Below are 26,768 nucleotides of genomic sequence, written 5' to 3'. Positions count from 1 at the left end.
AACTGCTAGTAGAAAATATAGGGAACATGCTTCAGGACATTGTTCCAAGGAAAGATTTTATGAATGAGAGCTCAAAAGCACAGGCAACACAAGCAAAAACAAATAAATGGGATTATATCAAACTACAAGCTTCTGCACAGCAAAGAAAACAATCAAGAGAATGAAAAGACAACCTACAGAATGGGAGAACATATTTGCAAACACTCATCTGACAGGGAATTAATATCCAGAATGTGAAAGAAACATAAATATCTCAACAACAACAACAACAATGGTGGCAGCCAAGATGGCCGAATAGGAACAGCTCTGGTCTACAGCTCCCAGTGTGAGCGACGCAGAAGATGGGTGATTTCTGCATTTCCATCTGAGGTACTGGGTTCATCTCACTAGGGAGTGCCAGACAGTGGGCGCAGGACAGTGGGTGCAGCACACCATGCATGAGCCGAAGCAGGACGAGGCATTGCCTCACTCGGGAAGTGCAAGGAGTCAGGGAGTTCCCTTTCCTACTCAAAGAAAGGGGTGACAAATGATGGGCTTAAAAAATGGCACACCAGGAGATTATATCCCGCACGTGACTTGGAGGGTCCTATGCCCATGGAGTCTCACTGATTGCTAGCACAGCAGTCTGAGATCAAACTGCAAGGCGGCAGCGAGGCTGGGGGAGGGGTGCCCGCCATTGCCCAGGCTTGCTTAGGTAAACAAAGCAGCCGGGAAGCTCGAACTGGGTGGAGCCCACCACAGCTCCAGGAGGCCTGCCTGCCTCTGTAGGCTCCACCTCTGGGGGCAGGGCACAGACAAACAAAAAGACAGCAGTAACCTCTGCAGACTTAAATGTCCCTCTCTGACAGCTTTGAAGAGACCAGTGGTTCTCCCAGCACGCAGCTGGAGATCTGAGAACGAGCAGACTGCCTCCTCAAGTGGGTCCCTGACCCCTGACCCCCAAGCAGCCTAACTGGGAGCCACACCCCAGTAGGGGCAGACTGACACCTCACAGGGCCAGGTACTCCTCTGAGACAGAACTTCCAGAGGAACAATCAGACAGCAGCATTCACAGTTCATGAAAATCCGCTGTTCTGCAGCCACGGTGCTGATACCCAGGAAAACAGGGTCTGGAGTGGACCTCTAGCAAACTCCAACAGACCTGCAGCTGAGGGTCCTGTCTGTTAGAAGGAAAACTAACAAATGGAAAGGACATCCACACCAAAAACCCATCTGTACATCACCATCATCAAAGACCAAAAGTAGATAAAACCACAAAGATGGGGAAAAAACAGAGCAGAGAAAATGGAAACTCTAAAAAGCACAGCGCCTCTCCTCCTCCAAAGGAATGCAGCTCCTCACCAGCAATGGAACAAAGCTGGACGGAGAATGACTTTGACTAGTTGAGAGAAGAAGGCTTCAGATGATCAAACTACTCTGAGCTACAGGAGGAAATTCAAACCAAAGGCAAAGAAGTTAAAAACTTTGAAAAAAATTTAGAAGAAGGTATAACTAGAATAACCAATACAGAGAAGTGCTTAAAGGAGCTGATGGAGCTGAAAGCCAAGGCTCGAGAACTACGTGAAGAATGCAGAAGCCTCAGGAGCCAATGCGATCAACTGGAAGAAAGGGTATCAGTGACGGAAGATGAAATGACTGAAATGAAGCGAGAAGGGAAGTTTAGAGAAAAAAAAATAAAAAGAAATGAGCAAAGCCTCCAAGAAATATGGGACTATGTGAAAAGACCAAATCTACGTCTGATTGGTGTACCTGAAAGTGATGGGGAGAATGGAACCAAGTTGGAAAACACTCTGCAGGATATTATCCAGGAGAACTTCCCCTATCTAGCAAGGCAGGCCAACATTCAGATTCAGGAAATACAGAGAATGCCACAAAGATACTCCTCGAGAAGAGCAACTCCAAGACACATAATTGTCAGATTCACCAAAGTTGAATGAAGGAAAAAATGTTAAAGGCAGCCAGAGAGAAAGGCCGGGTTACCCACAAAGGGAAGCCCATCAGACTAACAGCGGATCTCTCGGCAGAAACTCTACAAGCCAGAAGAGAGTAGGGGCCAATATTCAACATTCTTAAAGTAAAGAATTTTCAACCCAGAATTTCATATCCAGCCAAACTAGGCTTCACAAGTGAAGGAGAAATAGAACACTTTACAGAGAAGCATATGCTGAGAGATTTTGACACCACCAGGCCTGCCCTAAAAGAGCTCCTGAAGGAAGCACTAAACATGGAAAGGAACAACTGGTACCAGCTGCTGCAAAATCATGCCAAAATGTACAGACCATCAAGACTAGGAAGAAACTGCATCAACTAACGAGCAAAATAACCAGCTAACATCATCATGACAGGATCAAATTCACACATAACAATATTAACTTTAAATGTAAATGGACTAAATGCTCCAATTAAAAGACACGGATTGGCAAATTGGATAAAGAGTCAAGACCCATCAGTGTGCTGTATTCAGGAAACCCATCTCACGTGCAGAGACATACATAGGCTCAAAATAAAAGGATGGAGGAAGATCTACCAAGCAAATGGAAAATAAAAAAAGGCAGGGGTTGCAATCCTAGCCTCGGATAAAACAGACCTTAAACCAACAAAGATCAAAAGAGACAAAGAAGGCCATTACATAATGGTAAAGGGATCAATTCAACAAGAAGAGCTAACTATCCTAAATATATATGCACCCAATACAGGAGCACCCAGATTCATAAAGCAAGTCCTGAGTGATCTACAAAGAGACTTAGACTCCCACACAATAATAATGGGAGACTTTAACACCCCACTGTCAACATTAGACAGATCAACTAAACATAAAGTTAACAAGGATATCCACGAATTGAACTCAGCTCTGCAGCAAGCAGACCTAATAGACATCTGCAGAACTCTCCACCCCAAATCAACAGAATATACATTCTTTTCAGCACCACACCACACCTATTCCAAAATTGACCACATAGTCGGAAGTAAAGCACTCCTCAGAAAAGGTAAAAGAACAGAAATTATAACAAACTGTCTCTCAGACCACAGTGCAATCAAACTAGAACTCAGGATTAAGAAACTCACTCAAAACTGCTCAACTACATGGAAACTGAACAACCTGCTCCTGAATGACTACTGGGTACACAAAGAAATGAAAGCAGAAATAAAGATGTTCTTTGAAACCAACGAGAACAAAGACACAACATACCAGAATCTCTGGGACACATTCAAAGCAGTGTGTAGAGGGAAATTTATAGCACTAAATGCCCACAAGAGAAAGCAGGAAAGATCCAAAATTGATACCCTAACATCACAATTAAAAGAACTAGAAAAGCAAGAGCAAACACACTCAAAAGCTAGCAGAAGGCAAGAAATAACTAAAATCAGAGCAGAACTGAAGGAAATAGAGACACAAAAAACCCTTCAAAAAATTAATGAATCCAGGAGGTGGTTTTTTGAAAGGATCAACAAAATTGATAGACCACTAGCAAGACTAAAAGAAAAAAAGAGAGAAGAATCAAATAGACGCAATAAAAAATGATAAAGGGGATATCACCACCGATCCCACAGAAATACAAACTACCATCAGAGAATACTACAAACACCTCTACACAAATAAACTAGAAAATCTAGAAGAAATGGATACATTCCTCGACACATACACTCTCCCAAGACTAAACCAGGAAGAAGTTGAATCTCTGAATAGACCAATAACAGGAGCTGAAATCGTGGCAAAAATCAATAGCTTACCAACCAAAAAGAGTCCAGGACCAGATGGATTCACAGCCGAATTCTACCAGAGGTACAAGGAGGAACTGGTACCATTCCTTCTGAAACTATTCCAATCAATAGAAAAAGAGGGAATCCTCCCTAACTCATTTTATGAGGCCAGCATCATTCTGATACCAAAGCCGGGCAGAGACACAACCAAAAAAGAGAATTTTAGACCAATATCCTTGATGAACATTGATGCAAAAATCCTCAATAAAATACTGGCAAACCGAATCCAGCAGCACATCAAAAAGCTTATCCACCATGATCAAGTGGGCTTCATCCCTGGGATGCAAGGCTGGTTCAATATACGCAAATCAATAAATGTAATCCAGCATATAAACAGAGCCAAAGACAAAAACCACATGATTATCTCAATAGATGCAGAAAAAGCCTTTGACAAAATTCAACAACCCGTCATACTAAAAATTCTCAATAAATTAGGTATTGATGGGACGTATTTCAAAATAATAAGAGCTATCTATGACAAACCCACAGCCAATATCATACTGAATGGGCAAAAACTGGAAGCATTCCCTTTGAAAACTGGCACAAGACGGGGAAGCCCTCTCTCACCACTCCTATTCAACATAGTGTTGGAAGTTCTGGCCAGGGCAATTAGGCAGGAGAAGGAAATAAAGGGTATTCAATTAGGAAAAGAGGAAGTCAAATTGTCCCTGTTTGCAGATGACATGATTGTATATCTAGAAAACCCCACTGTCTCAGCCCAAAATATCCTTAAGCTGATAAGCAACTTCAGCAAAGTCTCAGGACACAAAATCAATGTACAAAAATCACAAGCATTCTTATATACCAATAACAGACAAACAGAGAGCCAAATCATGAGTGAACTCCCATTCACAATTGCCTCAAAGAGAATAAAATACCTAGGAATTGAACTTACAAGGGACATGAAGGAACTCTTCAAGGAGAACTACAAACCACTGCTCAATGAAATAAAAGAGGATACAAACAAATGGAAGAACATTCCATGCTCATGGGTAGGAAGAATCAATATCGTGAAAACGGCCATACTGCCCAAGGTAATTTATAGATTCAATGCCATCCCCATCAAGCTACCAATGACTTTCTTCACAGAATTGGAGAAAACTACTTTAAAGTTCATATGGAACCAAAAAAGAGCCTGCATCGCCAAGTCAATCGTAAGCCAACAGAACAAAGCTGGAGGCATCATGCTACCTGACTTTAAACTATACCACAAGGCTACAGTAACCAAAACAGCATGGTATTGGCACCAAAACAGAGATATAGATCAATGGAACAGAACAGAGCCCTCAGAAATAATGCCACATATCTACAACTATCTGATCTTTGACAAACCTGACAAAAACAAGCAATGGGGAAAGGATTCCCTATTTAATAAATGGTGCTGGGAAAACTGGCTAGCCATATGTAGAAAGCTGAAACTGGGTCCCTTCCTTACACCTTATATAAAAATTAATTCAAGATGGATTAAAGACTTAAATGTTAGACCTGAAACCATAAAAACCCTAGAAGAAAACCAAGGCATTACCATTCAGGACATAGGCATGGGCAAGGACTTCATGTCTAAAACACCAAAAGCAATGGCAACAAAAGACAAAATTGACAAATGGGATCTAATTAAGCTAAAGAGCTTCTGCACAGCAGAAGAAACTACCATCAGAGTGAGTGAACAGGCAACCTACAAAATGGGAGAAAATTTTCGCAGCCTACTCATCTGACAAAGGGATAATATCCAGAATCTACAATGAATTCAAACAAATTTACAAGAAAAACACAAACAACCCCATCAAAAAGTGGGCGAAGGACATGAACAGACACTTCTCAAAAGAAGACATTTATGCAGCCAAAAAACACATGAAAAAATGCTCACCATCACTGGCCATCAGAGAAATGCAAATGAAAACCGCAATGAGATACCATCTCACACCAGTTAGAATGGCGATCATTAAAAAGTCAGGAAAGAACAGGTTCTGGAGAGGATGTGGAGAAATAGGAACACTTTTACTCTGTTAGTGGGACTGTAAACTAGTTCAACCATTGTGGAAGTGAGTGTGGCGATTCCTCAGGGATCTAGAACTAGAAATACCATTTGACCCAGCCATCCCATTACTGGGTATATACTCAAAGGATTATAAATCATGCTGCTATAAAGACACATGCACACATATGTTTATTGTGACACTATTCACAACAGCAAAGACTTGGAACCAACCCAAATGTCCAACAATGATAGACTGGATTAAGAAAATGTGGCATATATACACCAGGGAATACTATACAGCCATAAAAAATGGTGAGTTCATGTCCTTTGTAGGGACATGGATGAAATTGGAAATCATCATTCTCAGTAAACTATCACAAGGACAAAAAACCAAACACCGCATGTTCTCACTCATAGGTGGGAACTGAACAATGAGAACACTTGGACACAGGAAGGGGAACATCACAATCTGGGGACTGTTGCGGGGTGGGGGAAGGGGGGAGGGATAGCATTAGGAGATATACCTAATGCTAAATGACGAGTTAATGGGTGCAGCACACCAGCACGGCACATGTATACATATGTAACTAACCTGCACATTGTGCACATGTACCCTAAAACTTAAAGTATAATAATAATAAAAAAAAGACATACATGTGGCCAAGATGCATATGAAAAAAAGCTCAATATCACTCATCATTAGTGAAATGCAAATCAAAAACACAATGAAATACCATCTTATACCAGTCAAAGTGGCTATTAATGAAAAATTAAAAAAAACAGATGCTGGCGAGGTTTTGGAGGAAAGGAACGCTTATATATTGCCAGTGGGAGTGTCAATTAGTTCAACCATTATGAAAAGCAGTGTGGCAATTTCTCAAAGAATTGAAAGCAGAACTACCATTTGACCCAGCAATCCCATTTCTGGATATATGCCCAAAGGAATATGAGTCGTTCAATCATAAAAACACATACATGTGTATGTTCCTTGCTGTACTATTCACAATAGCAAAAGACGTGGCAGCAACCTAAATGCCACATTGTCTTTTTATCAAGTCTAAATGGTAGACTTGATAAAGAAGATAAAGGATAGCCATAAAAAAGAGCAAGATTATGTCCTTTGCAGGAACTGGATGGAGATGGCGGCCATTATCCTTAGCAAGCTAATGCAGGAACAGAAAACCAAATATTGCATATTCTCACTTATAAGTGGGAGCTAAACGATGAGAAGACAAGGACACAAAGAGGGGAACAAAAGACACTGGGGCCTGCTTGAGGGTGGAGGATAGGAAAAGGGAGAGGATCAGAGAAAATAACTATTGAGTACTAGGCATAGTACCTGTGTAACAAAATAATCTGTACAACAAACTCCCATGACACGGGTTTATCTGTATAAAAACCTGCACATGTACCCTTGAACCTAAAACAACAGTTTAAAAAAAGAGGAAAAAAAAAGAAAAGAAATCATTATTCATGAGAGAAAGATAAAATCACAAGGAGATATATTTTTGTTCTACTAGAATAGCTAATTAAAAGGGCTAACATCACTAAATGTGGAGGAATTAGAACTTTCATACATTATTAGGGTGAATGTACAATGGTACAACCATTTTGAAAAGCAATTTGCCAAATCTTTACAAATGTAAACACGGAATTATCCTATAACAAAGCAATATCACATTCCCATATCTGCAGGAAAATGCCTGTGTAGTAATGTTCATAGCAGCTCTCTTCATAATTTCCTATAACTGAAAACAACACAAATGTCCATCAGTAAGAGAATGGAGAAATATATGATGCATTCCTACAAAGAAATACTTGTCAGTAATAAAAACAGCCAATAACCAACAACATGGATACATCTCAAAAACATAATCTGTTCAAATAAAAAATACATAAATAGAGTATGTGCTATAGGATTTCATTCATGTGTAGTTTAAAGAACGGGTAAAACTAATCTACAGTGGCAGACATCAGAATAGTGGTTGCCTCTTATTGGGGAGAGGATTAGTGAAGAACAGGAAAAAAGGGTTTTCTAAGTCAACATTCTTCATCTCAATCAGGGTATTGAGCACCTGGCTACATGCATTTGTCAAAACTCATGAACTATAAAATTAAGATTGATGCACGTAATTGTGCAGTAAATTATGCTGACGTTAAGGGAAGAGAAAAAAACACACTTAGACCATCTACCAGGTCAGAAAACCATCCTCATCTCTGTTATCTTAAGTTATGCTCACCTGCATCAACCAACAAAGCCCAGCAGATGAAATTAAATATCGTGTACTGGATTTCAACACTGTTCATAAAATAGAATAACAGCAACATAAGTGGCTTAAATTTGCCATCATCTCATAAATGTTTAGTCGTATTCATTAAATAACTCTTTTGAATCTTTCTAATTAATTTAGAAAAATGTAAATTACAAGACATGCACAAAGCTTCTTCCTTCTCATATTTTCCTTTTGCTCAGCCTTGGCAAAAGTGTTCCATTCTAAGGCCTGATGTTGAGAGGTGAAGCGGCTGGGCTTCTGGGTTGGGTGGGGACTTGGAGAACTTTTCTGTATAGCTAAAGGATTGTAAACGCACCAATCAGCACTCTGTCAAAACGGACCAATCAGCTCTCTGTAAAATAGACCAATCAACTCTCTATAAAATGGACCAATCAGCAGAATGTGGGTGGGGCCAGATAAGGGAATAAAAGCAGGCCACCCACGCCCACAGGGGCAAACTGCTGGGTGGTCTTCCATCTTTCGGGAGGTTTGTTGTTTTGCTATTCACAATAAATCTTGCTGCTGCTAGCTCTTTGGGTCCGCACTACCTTTATGAGCTGTAGCACTCACCGCCTAAGGTCTGTAGGTTGACTTTTGAAGCCAGTGAGACCACGAACCCAGCAGAAGGAAGAAACTCCTGACACATCTGAACCAGAAGGAACAAACTCCGGACACACCATCTTTAAGAACTGTAACACTCACCGTGAGGGTTGGTGGCTTCATTCCAGAAGTCAGCGAGACCAAGAACCTACCAATTCCGGACACAGTGTGAGCTGGGGTCACTGGCTGGTAGCTGAAGGTCAAGTCGGCTTCCACTGGAATTCATCCAGCTGTTTTCTCCTGGAAAGAGGAAATAAGCTAACGCTGACACTAGCCCATCTTCGTTTCAGTTTCAGGAGCCAACTGAACACAGCGGTGGACTGTAGCCACCACATCTGCAATATGTCCAAAGCACTGAACCCCAGAGCGTAATGACACCTCTGCAGTAGCCAATACCCCTAGTACATTTTTGTAAATGTCCCCCTAGCAAACAGGCTATTCCAGAACCAGACAATACTGCCATCAAGAGCTGTATGTCATTATTAGCTGGACAAGAGAACAGAGACAGTGGCTATGTCTGTTGTCTAGCAGGAGGAAGCAAATAGAGAAAAGGGAGGAGAAGAAAGATGAAGGGATTTTAGTTTTTGTTTATACCAGTTATCAAGACTCTATCACCAGTGATTTTATTTTATTTTAGAAAAGTCTAAAATAAAGGCCAGGGCTGCTCTTGAACAACTGGCCTCAAGGGCTCCACCTGCTTTGGCCTCCCAGGGTGCTGAAATTAGCAGAATGACCCACCATGCTTGGGCACACCAGTGATTTTAAAAATGCATTTGGCCGGAGGGGGTGGGGGCAGGTGGCTCACGCCTGTAATCCCAGCACTTTGGGAGGCCGAGGCGGGCGGATGACGAGGTCAGGAGATCGAGACTATCCCGGCTAACACGGTGAAACCCTGTCTCTACTTAAAAAAAAAAAAATACAAAAATTAGCTGGGCGCCGTGGCAGGAGCCTATAGTCCCAGCTACTCGGGAGGCTGAGGCAGGAGAATGGCGTGAACCCGGGAGGCGGAGCTTCCAGTGAGCCGCGATCGCGCCACTGCACTCCAGCCTGGGCGAAAGAGCGAGATTCCGTCTCAAAAAAAAAAAAAAAAAAAAAGAAAGAAAGAATGCATTTGGGGCAAGTTAACCATAAATAGGTTAACTACAGAATTAAGATTTCCTCAACTGTACTGACCATCTCCTCTGCAAGAGAATGCCTCCTGAAACTGTGTTTCTAACTACCTTTAGAAACTGTAAATACTGCCAACACTGGCGCTGGGGTCTTCCCTGAGGCTTTTTCATTCTCTTTAGCATCCTTAATACATATTTAAAGAACACTCTTTTAACCTTTCTCTTTAGCAGTTCCATTCCTGATGCTTCGCTCCTGAATTGAATAACTCGTCTAGGACAACCTTTCCGTCTGTGAGCATTTGTAATAGAACGTTTTCCAAGCAACACCAATGCCTGCGTCCTTTGGTAAGGGAGCTAAAAAGAAAGAGTACCTCTGTTTCATTCATCTGTGTCCCAAAGCCGCTGCTCAGAATCTCTGCCTCTCCAAGGGCAACCTGCTTGTCTTCAGAGGGATCCTCCTCCCTGTTGTACTCAGTTAGGATGTACACATCCAGGACTGCAGCTACTTTTGCTGCTTGAGAGACCTAAGTGAGGCTGCTTTACCCCACCCGTGAGCAAGCTTCTCTCTCAAAACTTTACCTTTTTGAGATAAATAAAAATGGATCCATGAGCTGTGCAGCTGCTCCAGCTTGGGGCTCCTGTGTGACCCAGCAAATAACCAAACTCAACTTTGGTTTGCTGAGCACTGTCAGGCATTCATCATTCTCAGGAAAAGGGACTCAGATAGGATCCCAAATCTTTGATTGCCTAACGTAGCCAAAGCCCAATAAAATCCTGGGAAAAATAAATGCAAGAGGACACTAACGGCAAAAGCGCATTCTGCAGGACTGAGTTCTAGCTTTGGGCCTAAATTCTAGCTCAGCTCTAACCATTGTGAGTTTGAGTGATATATAACTAGACTAGGGAGGACAAATTAGTGAGCTGCACGCTCTGGGACCCCCTGAAACACCCCTGGCAGACACTGATGATCCATAGTGACCCAGATGTGGCCTCAGAATCCTTCCCGACACAGCACTTTTTGGTACCGGAGAGGAAACCTATCTACAACCTTGCACTAGATTAAGCATAGACCTAAGAAGCCTGTCCATTGGCCTCTGTCCTAGTCTTTGTTCTTTCTTGTCTTTGGAGGGTGGGCAGGTGTTGTAATGAAGGAGGTCTCTTCTCTCCAAACAAGAGGTATTCTAAATCCCCTTGTAGCCCTAGAAGAGAATTCTTAGAAATTCTTAAAATTAGGGATACAAAAGGGCCTGAGATTCACCAAACAATTCTCCAAGTAGAAACAAGACTTTTTAATGCTTTACCCCAAACTGTGTTCTGGATCCATTTCAGATTGCTTCCTCTCTCGGCTAGCACTGGCAGGAAGGGTCATAGTGGGAGGGAGGATTGGAGTCTCCAGTCATGTTCAAATGTGTAACTAATTGTAGGGATTTGCATTGCTATTGTTACGTGAAAAAATATGGTTATATTTTCATTTTAAAGATTAGAAATCAGAGGCAAAGGTCTTGAGGTCATAGAGCCAGCAGGGGTCAGAGCTGGACTGAAAAATGTCCATGGCGGGGCGAGGTGGCTCACACCTGTAATCCCAGCTTCTTGGGAGGCTGAGGCGTGAGAATCCCTTGAACCTGGTTGCAGTGAGCCAAGATCCTGGTACTGCTCTCCAGCCTAGGTGATGCAGCAAGACTGTCTTAAAAAAAAAAAAAAAAAAAAAAAAAGCCCATGGTGTGGGTCCCTTGCTTCAACCTTCTCTTAGATAGTCCCCTTGACAAGAGGACTAGGAATCAACAATGTCTGTGGATCACAATAGGACTGGGCTTAACAGTAAACTGAATGATAATGTGGGCTAATGAAAAAGCCCACCACCTCCTCACCACTGCTCCTTCCGCACAACCTCCCCTCACATATATCTGCCTCAGCCCCAGTGCCCTGGTCCCTGGCACTCTACAATAAAGAATTCATCGTTTTGGAGTAATCATAGCTTCCACTGGTCATTCTTTTTTTCCCGTCAAGATACCCCTGAAAAGAATACACTTCCTTCATCACTCTCACCTTAGCATGGTAGTAGGCTGACAGAAGGCTTTTCTCTAGCACAAAACTTACCCCAGCTTTAGGGATGCACTAGCTACCTTGTTAGAAAAAAGGAGAGTATCTCCTACAAAGGCAGAAGGAAGCTTGGACTTGACAGCTGGACAGAAAGAGCTCCACCCCCTAATACTCACTCATGTGTGGTCATCCCCCTGTGGTTTCACTTTTCTTGTTTTCAGTTAGCCATAGTTAACTGCCGTCTGAAAATATTACATACAATAAGATACTTTGGGAGAGAGAGAGAGACCACATTCACATAACTTTTATTAAGTATATTGTATTATTATAAGTGTTCTATTTTATTATTAGTTACTGTTGTTCATCTCTGCTATAGTTTGGATGTTTGTCAAGTAAACCTCATGTTGAAATTTGATTCCCTATGTTGGAGGGGGGGCCTGATGGGAGGTGTTTTGTTCCTGGGTGTGGACCCTTCATGAACAGACGGATGCCCTCCCTGGGAGTGGGAAGACAGTTAATTGTCTCTCCGTTAATTCTCAAGAGAGCTGATTTTTAAAAAGAGGCCGGCCCCTCCCTCCCCTCTCTTGCTTCCTTTCTTCATGGGATCTGCATATGCCAGCTCTCCTTCCCCTTCTGCCATGAGGGGAAGCAGCCAAATAAACCTCTTTTCTTTATAAATCACCCAGCCTCATTTATTCCTTTACATAGGCACACATGGACTAAGACAATTCTTCCTGTGCCTAATTTACAAATTAAACTTTATTATCCATATGTACGTATAAGGACAAACATAGTGGACATGGCATTTGGTACTATCTATGGTTTCAGGCACCCACTGGGGGTCATAGAATGCATCCCCCATGCTTAAGAGGGGCTTTCTGGACTAACAGCCTGGCCTTTTCTAGATGAGCACAGATTGGCCCAGGGCAAGGAAGATGACTCATAGATTCTACTAAGTCTTGAATCTACTTGTCCATTTTAGCTCTCCTCCGTGGTGGGGAGTAGGTAGTCCTCCTCAGAAAACAAAGGCTTTCCAGAAGACAAACTTCCAAGCTTGTTACCTGAGTTTAACCTGTCCTTTTTCTTATGCTTTCTGGCTAAAGTGCTAACAAATCTCATTTTCATATTGATTTACTTGGCAGAAAGTTCATTATGAACACTGATAAGCCAGAAATTCAAGGAAAAAAAACTCAGCCTCTTCCATTATTAATTAAAAAGAAAAAAAAATGGCTGAGTGTGGTTGCTCACATCTATAATCCCAGCACTTTGGGAGGCTGAGGCAGGAATTATCACTTGAGGCCAGGAGTTCAAGACCAGCCTGGGCAACATAGTGAGACCCTGTCTCTGCAAAAATAAAATATGAAAAAAAAAAATGAGAAAGAAATAAACAAATTTTAAAAACAGAGCTGACTCTGGTGCTGAAATCATTCCTAATTCTCAGGTGACAAAGGGCCTGGATGCAGTCGGGGGACATATCAAATGAAGGTGCATGCAAGTGACACTAAAGCTCCAGGACGTGATGCAGATGTCCGCATAACTGGCTGGGACCAAGAGCGCATCTGAGCCTCTGCAACTCTCTCATCTCAGGACCACTCAGACCCCCTTGGAAGAGGAAAGGTGAGTCTTACATCCTGTTATATTAAACCTATTAACGTTACTCACACGACACTATCATTCTCTTCAGGTTCTGACAGGAAGGAAATCTTTGTAAAATGTGATATTTATGGGTCAGCTACTTTCTTCCTTTTTTGAGACCCCGAGTATTTTCCACTGCTTCAGCTACCTGAGCATAGGCCAAGGAGCAGGCTGGGTGAACATGGGGAGTGTTGGCTGTCCGGGCAGAGTCAGGTATTGTGATGGATGAGCCTTGGCTCCTGTTCCTTGGAGTTAAATGCTCCTATCTTGTTATATCTGTTCTCGTTCCACCTCCTGCTCTGTCAGTAATTCCTGTGCTGTGCCTGTGATAGGTGTGCAGGTCTGTGACCATTTTCTGAAGTTGTTTTCTTGATCTCGTTTCCCCATTTATTGCTAATCAGTTCCAAAATCCTTCAAGACTTTCTTTGTTAGCGAGAGATGTTTACCTTGACAACCACATTTTCAGGCTATATCTCCAAAAATAGATTTACAAAGGAAGAAGACAGAGAGACCAAGGCTAGCAAAGGGCTTCTTACGCTGCTGAAGATATTTTTAAATGTCAAATCGCCAATGGACAAGCTACTAGAGAAGGAGGCCAGGAAGGAACATCAAGGGGCTTTAGGGGGGCTTGGTGGAGGCCACAGAGAACAGCAGGTGGAGGGGCAGGACCAGGATCCGAATCCCGAAGACCTGAGCTTCCCATTCTGAAAACGGAGCTCAATAATAACCTGCCCTACTTTTGTCAGAAAGCATCGTGTTAATTATTATTACTGGCACAGCCTATGGAACCATACTTCTTTTTTCTCATCTGTATGTTTACAGTGCTCTAGAAGAAAGAGTCAAATTTAATATTTATTGCCATCTTTTAAATAACAGATGATGGGAGATAATATCATATTTCAAAACTAAAAAGAGGGTGAACTTGAGCATCATGACAACATCCAAAGCACTTATTATATTTTACTCCTTTCCATCTCTGAGTATCCTGTGGACAGAGGGCAAGAATAATAAAAAGTAAACTATCTGACTAGATTGGATATTTTCTTAAATTGCAGTTCCAACCATGTCGCTTTCCTGCTCAAAACTCTGCAAGCTGAAATCCCTTCATACAGGGCTAAGCCCTCCCTTTCAGCTTTTTATTTTACATCCTAATTGGATGACTTTATAGGTTCCCAAGTTTACTCTGCCCCCTCCCAAATTCAAAATCTTCACCTGTCAAAACCCTGCTAATTCTTCAAGGTCCATCTCCAAATCCCTTCTTGATTCCTTCTCCTTGATATAAATTCAATTTCTTTCTGTTCCCTTAGGGCATTTGTGGGTTTTGTGTGTGCATTCGTGTGTGTGTGTGTGTGTGCACTGAATCCACTGTGCATTATAGTAACAATTATTTGTACCAGCTATGCCAGTGTCCGAGTGTAGGTGCCTTCCTAAGGGACAGGTAGATTTGTTCATTATTTGGCTGCCTCTTCAATTCCTAACACTGTTGGTTGTGCAGTGTTCCCAGTATTAAATGCCTGTTTACTGAGTCCATTTGTCAAATTATAACTGAATGGGGACCTCATCCTCCACGTACCCCACTTCAAAGTTAGGAATTATAAGTTAATAACTTGGGAACTATATGTTTCATGTTTGAAGAACAGAATATTAATTCTGAATGGATGCACAAAACATCCTGTCATTTTTCTATTTGGAGCAGTCACCACCCTGACCCAGCCGAGATCGTGACTTTTAATGCTCTGACTTTATGTTTTAATAGCCCCATCTCTTTCTATTTTAAAGTCTGAGATATTCCATATTAAAAAAAAATCTGGGACAACTAGAGAGAATTGAATTTGGGCATAATGGAAAAGGACTTGGTAAGTCCTCCTTATGCAAAATTTAACTGAATTGGAGTTATCCCAGATATCTATCAGTGTCTTTTATACTCAAAGAAACTGCCACCGACTCTGTTACTAAATATGTGCAGCAGGAAGGCTGAAAGACCAATGTGACCAGCTGTCCTTTCTGCAGTGCATTTGAATGAAGGCTGTTCTTTCCTGAGCAGCTGTAGATGCTGTTTGCTGAGCGTGTTGCTATTTTTGATTCTGCCTTCTTCAAAAGAAGAAAAAGGAAAGAAAGAAAGGAAAAGTCACACCATCTTTGACAGCCCCATACCCAGCTGCTCTCTGTGCACCTTCCCCAGGCTTGGGACTGTAAATCAGCAAATATTCCTAGATTTTCTGTTCCATTTTCAGCTCACTTTATAGCGATTGCTACTAATTGAATCTATGGTCATACATTTGTCTCACATCTGGATCAGCAGAGAAGTTGTAAGCAATGTTTCAGTAGAGCCGGCTCACTGGCTGTATTCCAGGGCTTCATTTTTTTGTTCCCATCTAGCAGCTTATTAATGGGTATTAGTTTCTGGGTGACACTGGTTAAACTGCCCAAAAAGATTCATGTGAAGTCTGGAGACGAATCTGTCTCCTGGCCACATGGCTGCAGGTTCCAGCATTCTGTCAGCATTTAGATCTTCTGCAGCTTGACGCTTCACTTGACCTGGCAGAACCTGCACAGGCAAGGCCACCATCTTGATTGATCTCTCTGCGCTGTGGTCTGCTGGTTAGACAACTTGCCTCTTGGGAAGCAGAGTACAATGACTGCTTCCAGATCTTTATTAGCAAAGGAAATCTTTGGCTTTCTGCAGCTGCATGTGTACCCTCTATTCCCCACAGCTCACTCCCCTATTGTGCTGACTGGCCAGTCTAACATAATTGCTTGCAGAATCCTCCTGGCTCTAGACATTTATACCTCTGGCCTACATTAACAGATGTTAGAGAACATGCACTCCTGCCCTCCAAACCCTCCGGCATCACTAGGGTACCTTGTTCAGCAGGGCCCACTACCCCTCAGCAAAGCTGCTCAGGCCTTCCAGCTGTGACCTTCTTAGGCAGCTTCAATATTCTTCTCATCTGTCAAGGACTTCCTGCAAGAAAACAAGGCCTCTCTAGTATTTCCCAGTAAACAGTGCTCAATGGAAAACATTCTAAATTATTCGTATGAAACTTATAAACTGACCACAGTGTAACTGAAATAAACATACAAGATCCTTCAAAGGAAATCCTACTCCTTCACCTCTTCATGGCGAGGTCTCTGTGGGGTAGGGGCTCATGGTGAGGTCTCTTTGGGGTAGGGGCACAGGCGTGGCTCTGAAACTTGGTGTCCTGAGCTCATCACCAGCCTCTGTCTATTGTGAGCTCACAATCTTTGGAAGCTATTCATCTTCTCTCTCTTTCAGTTAAGTCATCTGTACAAGAATAATAATAGTACGTACATTGTGGAGTTGGTATGAGAAATAAATGATTTAATATATGTGCATATTATACAAATAAATATAAATTAATTAAGCTATGGAAAATTCTCATTTACATAAACAATTTGTATGTAGTTTATAAAAATCCACTAAATCCGTAGTTTTCAGAGTATTTTAGCTGGCCAAGATGTTGCCAGCACTACCAGATGAATTGCTTTGATCAGTTTTTATGATCCTCCCTCCCCTTCCTGGTTGTGAATCATGATAAAGATTTTTTGAAATCCTTATCTTTCCTCAGCAGCTTAAAGGTCAAGGGAAAAATTATGTAGAATAGTTAGGCATCCTCTTCCACCTATGGTTTTAAAATATCAAAGGCAGATTGTCTACCTTTGTGAGCCAATTTCTGTATATGCAATAGTTGTTACTAAAATATTAGTGTGCAGAAAGACATACATTTCAATCAGATTTTAGTGAGCATTTACAAATGCACTTAAATACACTGGAGTCTACCATTGTCTTCGTGTGCTTGCCATAAGTCAAATCAATGAATTACACATCAGCATTTCTCCTTTGAATGGTGGTAGAAAAGCATATTTCTTATATTTTGTGAACACAAATCAACTAGACTGTCGTGATTGCTTAGGCCAAGAAAACAATCACTCATGTTTATTAAATGCCAGAACTATGCTGAAATGTTAATGAAGAAAGAACTGAGTCTGTACAAAGAAGAATACATAGCACTGTTCTTTGAGATAAGTGTTTGTATTAGTGGAAAGTTACAATTTAGTGGGGCCACATGACTTACAACAATCATAATTTTATCAGTGAAGTAACTGAAGCCCAAAAAGATGGAGATCACAAAGCTAATTGTCCTTTAACCAAGTTCCTTCCTTTCAACTGCACTGCTCAAGTCAACAAAACAGCTCTCAAATAGAAAATACAGCCAGTGTGAAGTGCTCAAAATAGACATCTGTAATCCTTATTAGGTGCTTGCCAAAATCTCAAATATATTAGATGAGTAAATGCAGTGCAAAGCCTGAAGGTGATGAAGTAACTTCTACTTTAAATCTCATCTATTTAAAAATCTCTGTTTTTCTCAGGGGGAAAAGAAAATCTCTGGCCAGGTTTCCGTGGCTCATGCCTGTAATCCCAGCACTTTGGGAGGCCGAGGTAGACAGATCACTTGAGGTCAGGAGTTCGAGGCCAGCCTGGCCAACATGGTGAAACATCATCTCTACTAAAAATACAAAAATTAGCAGGGTATAGTGGTGGGCACTTGTAATCCCAGCTACTTGGGAGGCTGAGGCAGGAGAATTACTTAAACCCAGGAGGCAGAGGTTGCAGTGAGCCGAGATTGCGCCATTGCACTCCACAGTGGGTGACAAGAGCAAAACTCTGTCTCAAAAAAAAAAAAAAAAAAAAAGACTGGTTGTCTTACCTGGCCAGAGCACCAAGATCTACATTGTTGGGCTTTACTCACATTCTTTAATAGCATTTCACAGTAGGAGAAGCAGCAAAAATTAAAATGTAGACATTGGTCCTGCATTGCCTCATGTTGCTAATTTGATGTGATTCACTAAGCTGCTGTTTGGACTGCACTTTAAATGAGATCAAAACTCACCTTCAGGATTTCAGGCTTATCCTCAAAACCCCCACCACTAAATAACTTTCTAAAATGATCTGAATGGTTTATGTTATGGCTTTTGGTATAGGGTATGAGGAAGATAATAAATACTTCTCAGGCAGTATTTCTGTACAAACCTTAGGCTAGCGGTAAGAAGAAAAACAGAGAATCTTTATCTATGTCTGAATGTGCAGCATATTAAAATATTTTGTCACTTGAGTATTTTTCCCCTACAGCTTGTGGATGTTTGCTTTTTTAAAGTAGAAATTATAGAAATATCCAGGGAGAAAACACAGTTCACAGTTCCTTCTTTGCAATACGTATTTGCGTTTTTGTCTTGGAGTGAAGCCATCTTATAATTTATATAGTCTTCATCTATTGATATACTTTCACTTTCTACCTCTGGGATTTCTATCTTTCATCACTATATTAAATCAATTGAATGAAGATTCTTTTGATTCTAAGAACTTACTCTAACTTATAATAAGTTCATATTAGCTCAACTCAAAAAAAAGGAAATTTGTTTGTTTGGGCCTGTGGGAAGGCCAGAGGTAGACTGTGGCTCAAGCAAGGCTGGATCTACAAACTGAAACAATGTGGACAGTTTCTCTCTCTCAATTATAATTTCTTTTTTTCATAATTTCTTCTGTATGTTGGCCTGATTACCTCTTCGTGAAGATGTGCTTACTCTATTTTAGCAGGATGAAGGGCAAGGTGGAACCTCAGATTTACATGCCAACTTGGTATCACTGGTAGGAAGAGACTCTCTCTTTCCTTTCTACAAATAGCAGTCCAGGGAATGGGCTCTGAATGGCCTTCTTGAGTCAGATCCCCAGTAGATTAACATGTGCTGCCAAAGGCATGGGTGACTGTTACACATGCAGCCTGGGTCACATGCCCACCCTTCAGATAGAGGTTGGAAGTGGGGCACCATCTCTGGTATTTCCATCAGAACCTCAAGGAATGGGTAAGGAGTTCTGCAAACAAAAGGGAGTGCCGAAAGCAGAAGAAAAGATAGGTGAAAATGTGCTAGGCAGACCCAAAACAGTAACTGGCGTGTTCGGCGCACTTAGCTTTGGCTTTTTTAGCAGGGTTGGCCTAAAGATGAGACGCATGACCCCAATATGCATGCTACACTGCTGCTAGTGACCAACCCACCATCTGAGGGGCATCGCCTTCTTCAGCACCTCAAGTGTTCTTTACTCTTGTCCCTTATATAAGCTCCCACTTTATTCTCTGCAGGAGTACGGGGCAGCTTTCCTGCCAAGGGCCAGGAAGTAGACCGCTGAGGTGTGCCAAAGGCGATACAATGGGTGCTGGGAAACATGTATAGTTATCAGAGCACAGGCTTTGGTATCAGAAAGGACACACATTCAAATTGTAACGAAGAAACAGGTTAGTTGCTTTCCACATCAGAGTCCAATTAACAAGAGCCAGGTCTGATACAAAATAAGTGAATTCATTCTGAAGTTAGCTTGGGGAAGGGGCGCAAAATGTTCTACCTTTAAATGTGCCACTCCACCTCTGGAGCAGAAAGCAGGCACTTATATAAGGTTGCGAAGCAAATGAGTAAGGACAGGGGTACCCCTGCTAGCTTGGTGTCTTATCTACTGGGCAGTTGAGGTGGTGCCTTCCTGGGTAGAAGGAAGCTGTAAAAGTGTTCACGCGGGCATGCTTTCCATAAGCCCCCCTGATGGATGAAAGTTCCAAGGCAACCCCATGGAGGTGAGAGTCCCATGGTGGCTGTGCTTTAGTCCAAGAAGAGATCTGTCTTGGAGCACACAGAACTTGCCCTGTATGGAATGTCTGTGACGGGGCAGGTGAAAGGCTATACTTGCATTTCTGAAGGGCTAAGTAGGAAACAGGGAGCCCAGGAATACGAAAAGAAGAGGGAGAGGGGAAAAAAAAAGCCACCTCTAGAACAATGGGGGCACTACGTTACAAAACCCCAGCTTGACAATTTAGCAATTTTGTGACTCTGATTTTTCTGAGCCTCAGTTTCTATCTCATTGAGTTGTCAGAACTGGTTGAAGTATTATTTGTAAAGCATATAGCATAGCACCTGGTGACAGGTAAGCTCTTAATAAACAGTAGCCACCATTATTATCAAAGATATTATTATTATTTCCCTCCTTCCACTTCTCAAGCTAGGAATAAAGAGCAGCAATTTGGGATGATGGAGCCCTCTTGAATTAGGAGCTGCCTAGTACAATGACATACACAATGTGATATAGGTGCACAAAGCTTTTTCGTACAATAGCTTTGTGTTTTCTCATTTAGCCTTCAAAGCCCCCACTGAGCTGGATGCCATTAATATCTAGTTTTCAGGTGAGGAAGATGATGCCCAGTGGGACTGTGATTTTATTAGGTCACATAGCTGGTAAGTCACGGAGACAGGATTCAAACGTAGGCTTTCTGAATCCAGATTTTGTTCTCTCTTAATTATACCACACTGTAAAGACCTATTTTTCTGAGAGCCCAGCGTGTGCCCTGCTAATCAGATGGCATAATGGGCAAGAACAGGGCCCGAGAAGACCTGGAGAATTCTCATTGGGTCACCAAGGTTTTGAACGTTTTTACCAGGGATTGTTCCAGAAGGTGATAATAGCTGGCAAGCTGTGACCTGTTGGAGGGAAGAGAGGAGAGAAAAGTTAAGAAGAAGGAAAAGAAGCAGAGTGGAAGAAAGAAAGGGATTAAGGTTGGGGTGAGGAAAATTAAAATCTGCCTGATTAGAACTAGCAAAAAGCCAAAGTAATTTTTTAAACCTTAATGTACTTTTTGATTAAAGAAAATCTTTGCTCAAATGCAAGTATTACTTAGAAAGCCTAAGAAAGGAAAACAAATGATAATGCCCATTATTTTTGAAATGAATTATAAGATTTATCTGTGAATCTTTTAGATTTTAACCCTTGGGATGTGATATCCTTAGGGATTTCAATAAACACAGACTTATTTCACTTATGTATTTCATTCACCTTTGCATATAAAATCCCCCAGTTTTAATTTATATATCCTGTTACTCAAAGTATCATCCTCTAAAACACTCTTTATCCAATATTGACATGGAGATTTCATTTTTAATTACTATTCTAAACCCAATTTTCAGCTTCTCTGTTTTTCTCTGATATTTTCACCTTCTTTTACGAAAGTCTTGAAGCTGTCTTGAAGAGAATGGCAAACACGTAGAGATGAGTCATACAATATACACTTGAGATCTATAAAACGCCGAAAGATGCATCTATACAATGAAATCACAAACCTGTCATCTGATCTCTTCATTTTTATTCATCTAATTTTTATCTTTTGAGTTTCAGCCATTCTCTTCCCTACATGTGCAGGCAAAAGTCAGAGAGTATGCATGTATGAACAAAAGAAATGTCATAGAGGCTTCAGTCAGCCATTCCTTTGAGCAAAACTGTGCTGGGAGGAGGAAGGCAAGGCTGAGGCCTTGGACCTCTGCAGCAAGCAGTTCTACGATAACATGGGAGCGGAGGCCCTGGCTCATGTAATTTCAAAGCAAATAGAGACTAAAAGTGAACTTCCGGTTTCCGGTCCAGGAGGTAAGAAGCTTGGAAATCATTTCATTCATCTACCCAGCAAGAAAAAAAGCTGAGTGAATGCAAATTAACAACTTTCTTAGATCCATCAGATAACTAAGATCACAGGACAACCCTCTGCTCTTCAAATTAGAGAGGCAGATGGGCAGATGGGGAGGATCAGGACTTAGTGGCACAGGAGCCCAAACGCAGAAACCCTCAGGGGAACCAGAACCGGAGTTAGAATTGACTAATTGCTGGAGGCTCAGTGCAGACAAGGCTGAGGGTTAAAAGCTCCAGGGGGACCCAGTCATGGAGGGAAGAAGCCCACACTTTTGTGAGTTTTACCTCCTTCTAGGAGCCCTAGCAGGTTCTCATGGTGAAGATGAGAGAAAATTCCCCTCATGTCTCCATGGGTGGGGTGGGAGTGGATGGGGTGAGGGGGTTGGGGGTGCTTTTGAAAAACTCCAGAGCACTCTGCCCTTATAAGTTCTGCCCTCAGGAGACACAAACCTGGAAGCCTGGCTGAACTGGGGGAAGGGAAACACAACTCCAGGCCTCTCTTGCCTGCCTCTGTCTCACCCAGGGGAAAACAAAACAAAATAAACAAGACAAAACTGAGAAGCACTTGTGAAGATCATACCCCAGGGACACAGGCTCAGGAAAAGACTGAGACCCAGTACTTAGGATTAGCAAAACTAAAACATATCAGGAGAGACACATGTTCCAATAAAGTTTCTTTTGTTTCTAGGATTTAAAATCCATTCATACTTGCTCAAATATAATGAAAAAGTCTTCTTTGAAAGGAAGCAGAGAGGTCTTATAAGAACTCGGTGTAACGGGGCAGGGGGTTGGGGTGGGGGGTAGGGGAAGTGTCTCCGAGGCCAGATAAAGGGCACTACTGGAGCCTACATGGCCTGTGCCCTCAGCCTCCCCTCTGTGACTCTCCCTCCCTGTCACCCTCACTCCCTCCTCTGAGCCTCACTGGCCTCCTGGCTGTGATGCCAATATGCTGGGGGGCCCTCTAGCTTAAAGCATTGGCAGGGACTCCCTCTGCCTGAATTGTTCCTCCCCAACTATTAGCATGACTCACTGCTTCTCCATTCAGGCCTTTATTCAAATGTCACCTCACGAGCATTGACAGAGGCCTTCCTTAAGGATCTGATGATGTTCCTTGTTCCTAGCTCCCTTCCCCAGCTTTATCTGTCCTCAGAGCCCTTATTAGCACCCACTTGAACAGTAGCCCCTGCTAACCCACAGTGGGTTTATTCCAAGAGCCCAGTGGATGTCTGACCAAACCCTATGTACACTATGTTTTTTCTTATACATACATGCCTATGATAAAGCTTAAATTGTACCTTAGGCACAGGAAGAGATGAACAACAACAAATAATAATAAAATAGAACAATGACAGCAGGTTCTCAAATAATGTCATTTTGTTCAATGTTGTTTTGTTGATGATTTTAAAAAATCAGTTCCTGGCCAGATGCTGTGGCTCACCCCTGTAATCCCGGCACTTTGTGGGGCAGAAGCGGGTGGATTACTTGAGGTCAGGAGTTCAAGACCAGCCTGGCCAACATGGTGAAACCCCATCTCTATTAAAAATACAAAAATTGGCTGGGTGCAGTGGCACATGCCTGTAATCCCAGCTACTCAGGAGCTTGAGGCAGGAGAATCATTTGAACCCGGGAGGCGGAGGTTGCAGTGAGACGAGATGGTACCACTGGACTCCAGCCTGGGCGACAGAGTGAGACTTTGCCTCAAAATAAATAAACAAATAATAAATAAAAACATCATTTCCTGCCAGATCCACTGCATGGATGGAGTTTGCATGTTCTCCTCATGTCTGCCTGGTTTTTCGCCGGGTTCTCCAGTTTGCTCCCACATCCCAAAGCTGTGCCCATTAGGAGAACTGGCATGTCTACATGGTCCCAGTGTGAGTGAGTGTGGGTGTATGTGTGAGTGAGTGTGGATATGGGCGAATGTGGTTGTGTGTGAGTGCACCTTTGTTGTGGGAAGTCAGGGACCCCAAATGGAGGGACTGGCTGAAGCCATGGCAGAAGAACATGGATTGTGAAGATTTCATTGGACATTTATTTGTTCCCCAAATTAATACTCTTATAATTTCTTATGCCTGTCTTTACTGCAATCTCTAAACATAAATTATGCAGATTTCATGGACACTTATCACTTCCCCAATCAATACCCTTGTGATTTCCTATGCCTGTCTTTACTTTAGTCTCTTAATCCTGTCAGCTGAGGAGGATGTATGTCACCTCAGGACCCTGTGATAACTGCATTAACTGCACAAATTGTAGAGCATGTGTATTTGAACAATATGAAATCTGGGCACCTTGAAAAAAGAACAGGATAACAGCAACGTTCAGGGAATAAGAGAGATAACCTTAAACTCTGACTGCCAGTGAGCCGGGTGGAACAGAGACATATTTCTCTTCTTTCACAAGCAAATGGGAGAAATATTGCTGAATTCTTTTTCTCAGCAAGGAACATCCCTGAGAAAGAGAATGCGCCTGAGGGTAGGTCTCTAAAATGGCCCCCTTGCGTGTGGCCATCTTCTATGGTTGAAACTGTAGGGATGAAATAAACCCCAGTCTCCCAGGCTTATTAGGAAGAGGAAATTCCGGCCTAATAAATTTTGGTCAGACCGGTTGCTCTCAAACCCTGTCTCCTGATAAGATGTTATCAATGACAATGGTGCCTGAAACTTCATTAGCAATTTTAATTTCACGCCGGTCCTGTGGCCATGTGATCTCACCCTGCCTCCATTTGCCTTGTGATATTCTATTAACTCGTGAAGTACGTGATCTCTGTGACCCACACCCTATTCGTACACTCCCTCCCCTTTTGAAAATCCCTAATAAAAACTTGCTGGTTTTGCGGCTTGTGGGGCATCACGGAACCTACCGACATGTGATGTCTCCCCCGGACGCTCAGCTTTAAAATTGCTGTCTTTTGTACTCTGTCCCTTTATTTCTCAACCCGGCTGATGCTTAGGGAAAATAGAAGAGAATCTACGTGACATATTGGGGGTGAATTTTGCCCGATATCTGGCTGAATTTCCCCCTATACACCTTGCGATGAGATGGCACCCTATCCAGGGCTGGTTCCTACCTTGCACCCTGAACGGTTGATAGGTTTAGCCACCTGCCACCCTGAACTGCAATAAGTGGGTTGAAAAATAAATGAATGAATACAAATGGTTACCATGTAAAAATGTGTAAAGTATATGATAGTCATGCAAATACACAACAATATACAATGCTGGATGAAAGCAAGCCACCATGTTTATGATAGTTTTTTTTTCTTTTTTTTTGACAGAGTCTCGCTCTGTCACCCAGGCTGGAGTGCAGTGGTGCGATCTCGGCTCACTGCAGGCTCCACCTCCCAGGTTCATGCCATTCTCCTGCCTCAGCCTCCTGAGTAGCTGGGACTACAGGTGCCTGACACTACACCCAACTAATTTTTTTTCTTTCTTTTTTTTTTTTTTTAAGGAGAGATGGGGTTTCACTGTGTTAGCCAGGGTAGTCTCGATCTCCTGACCTCGTCATCTGCCAGCCTCGGCCTCCCAAAGTGTTGGGATTACAGGTGTGAGCCACCATGCCCGGCCTTGTGATGGTTTTTGAACTGCACGATGTGAGGAGGTGCTCCTAACAATTTTTTCTTCACAAACATTTATTCCTTGATTTAACTCACCACCACTTTGACCTCTGTTGCTCACTAATTCACCAAAAATTGAGTAAATAATTTTCTTATTTGTTATGAATCATTCTTAAATGTATGTACAGCTCACATTTATTTCAATGTTTAGTATTAGAAGTGTTCTGGGTCACTACTTAGTTTGGTGACTTTTTTAACCAGTAATGTGTTGTAGCAACTGAACTCTTGCTTATGTCATTTGCCATGGGGAAAATGGTTTTCTTATAATTAATTTTGCTCCAACAGCTATTGTAATAAAGATGTAAATGGTCTCTGTCTCTCTCAAAATATCTTCCTGTACTGTACTCATCCTTCTGCTTATGAAAGGGTGAAATGATCAAATGCTTACCTGATGAGATGAAGTGAGGTGAGTGTTATAGGCATTGTGATGCAGTGTTAGGCTACTGTTGACCTTCTGCTTTGAGTGATTCTGGTTCCTCGAGCCTTGACAACGTCAATGGATGAATGTCAGGATCAAGCAATGTTGATGGTGGGGAATCCTCAATAGTAGAAGGTTTTTTGGTTGAAACTTTCCGGAAGAACACTGTAATCAGAAGGTGTTGTCTCTTTTTAACTCATCAAAGTGTTTCTGCAGAGGTTTTAATCCTTCATTGATCATATGGGTGACTTTAATGCTGTGTTCCATTTAAGAATCATATTCCACAATTTTGTCCTTTAGTGTCTGTGCAACTCAAAACACTTTGGCAAATTTTGGTAATTTTCATATTGCTGGTTCAGCTTCAGTTCTTCTTTATCTTCCTTTTCCTCTGCAGAGGACTCAACAAGTTCTTCCAATTCTTCATTTGTTAATGCTTCTCAATGGCCTTCAATATGTTCTTTCATGCTTCCAAGCATGTTGGCAAATCTTTCTTCACCAACTTGTCTTGCTTCACGAATGGTCTTTCTAATTTCTCTAATGCTCCCCAGAAAGCCTTTTAAATTATTCAGGTCAGCACTCCATAAGTCTGTCCAGTAGCCATTTACAGCTTCTGGTTGTAATTCATTCATTGCAGCTTTGATAAATGCTGTTGCATCAGCACTGCATTATGTTCAGATTGGTGTTTGCATTAATTGCTGATCATGTGTGATCAAATATCAGGCAGTTGTATATTGACTTGACAAATCAAATGATGCCCAGGTAAATGAGCTGAAGCAATAAGATTGTATTTGGAGGTAAAAATATGACCTTGACTTTTCATTT

General features: G+C 42.0%; 3 long non-coding RNA genes across 3 annotated transcripts in view; 1 reads left to right on the top strand and 2 right to left on the bottom strand.

Moving 5' to 3' along the window:
- The window catches only part of LOC129524165 (uncharacterized), a 32,090-nt gene extending 23,241 nt beyond the window's left edge, over positions 1-8,849 (bottom strand). Inside the window, exon 1 of the long non-coding RNA XR_008667867.2 lies at positions 8,716-8,849. This is a non-coding gene — a long non-coding RNA (uncharacterized lncRNA). The remainder of the gene's footprint in view (positions 1-8,715) is intronic.
- On the top strand, positions 8,709-13,262 carry LOC134759026 (uncharacterized). The gene is made up of 3 exons (XR_010134878.1): positions 8,709-8,781; positions 9,954-10,067; positions 13,204-13,262. It is a non-coding gene; the product is annotated as an uncharacterized lncRNA (long non-coding RNA).
- LOC129524164 (uncharacterized) lies at positions 11,935-16,576 on the bottom strand. Its single transcript, XR_008667866.2, has 3 exons — positions 16,480-16,576; positions 16,261-16,362; positions 11,935-12,004 (listed from the first exon to the last, which is right to left on the bottom strand). It is a non-coding gene; the product is annotated as an uncharacterized lncRNA (long non-coding RNA).
- Between the last annotated feature and the right edge of the window lie 10,192 nt (positions 16,577-26,768).

This window comes from Gorilla gorilla, chromosome 7 (assembly GCF_029281585.2).
Source record: "Gorilla gorilla gorilla isolate KB3781 chromosome 7, NHGRI_mGorGor1-v2.1_pri, whole genome shotgun sequence".
Lineage (NCBI taxonomy): Eukaryota > Metazoa > Chordata > Mammalia > Primates > Hominidae > Gorilla > Gorilla gorilla.
This window is presented reverse-complemented; position numbering and strand designations above follow the sequence as displayed.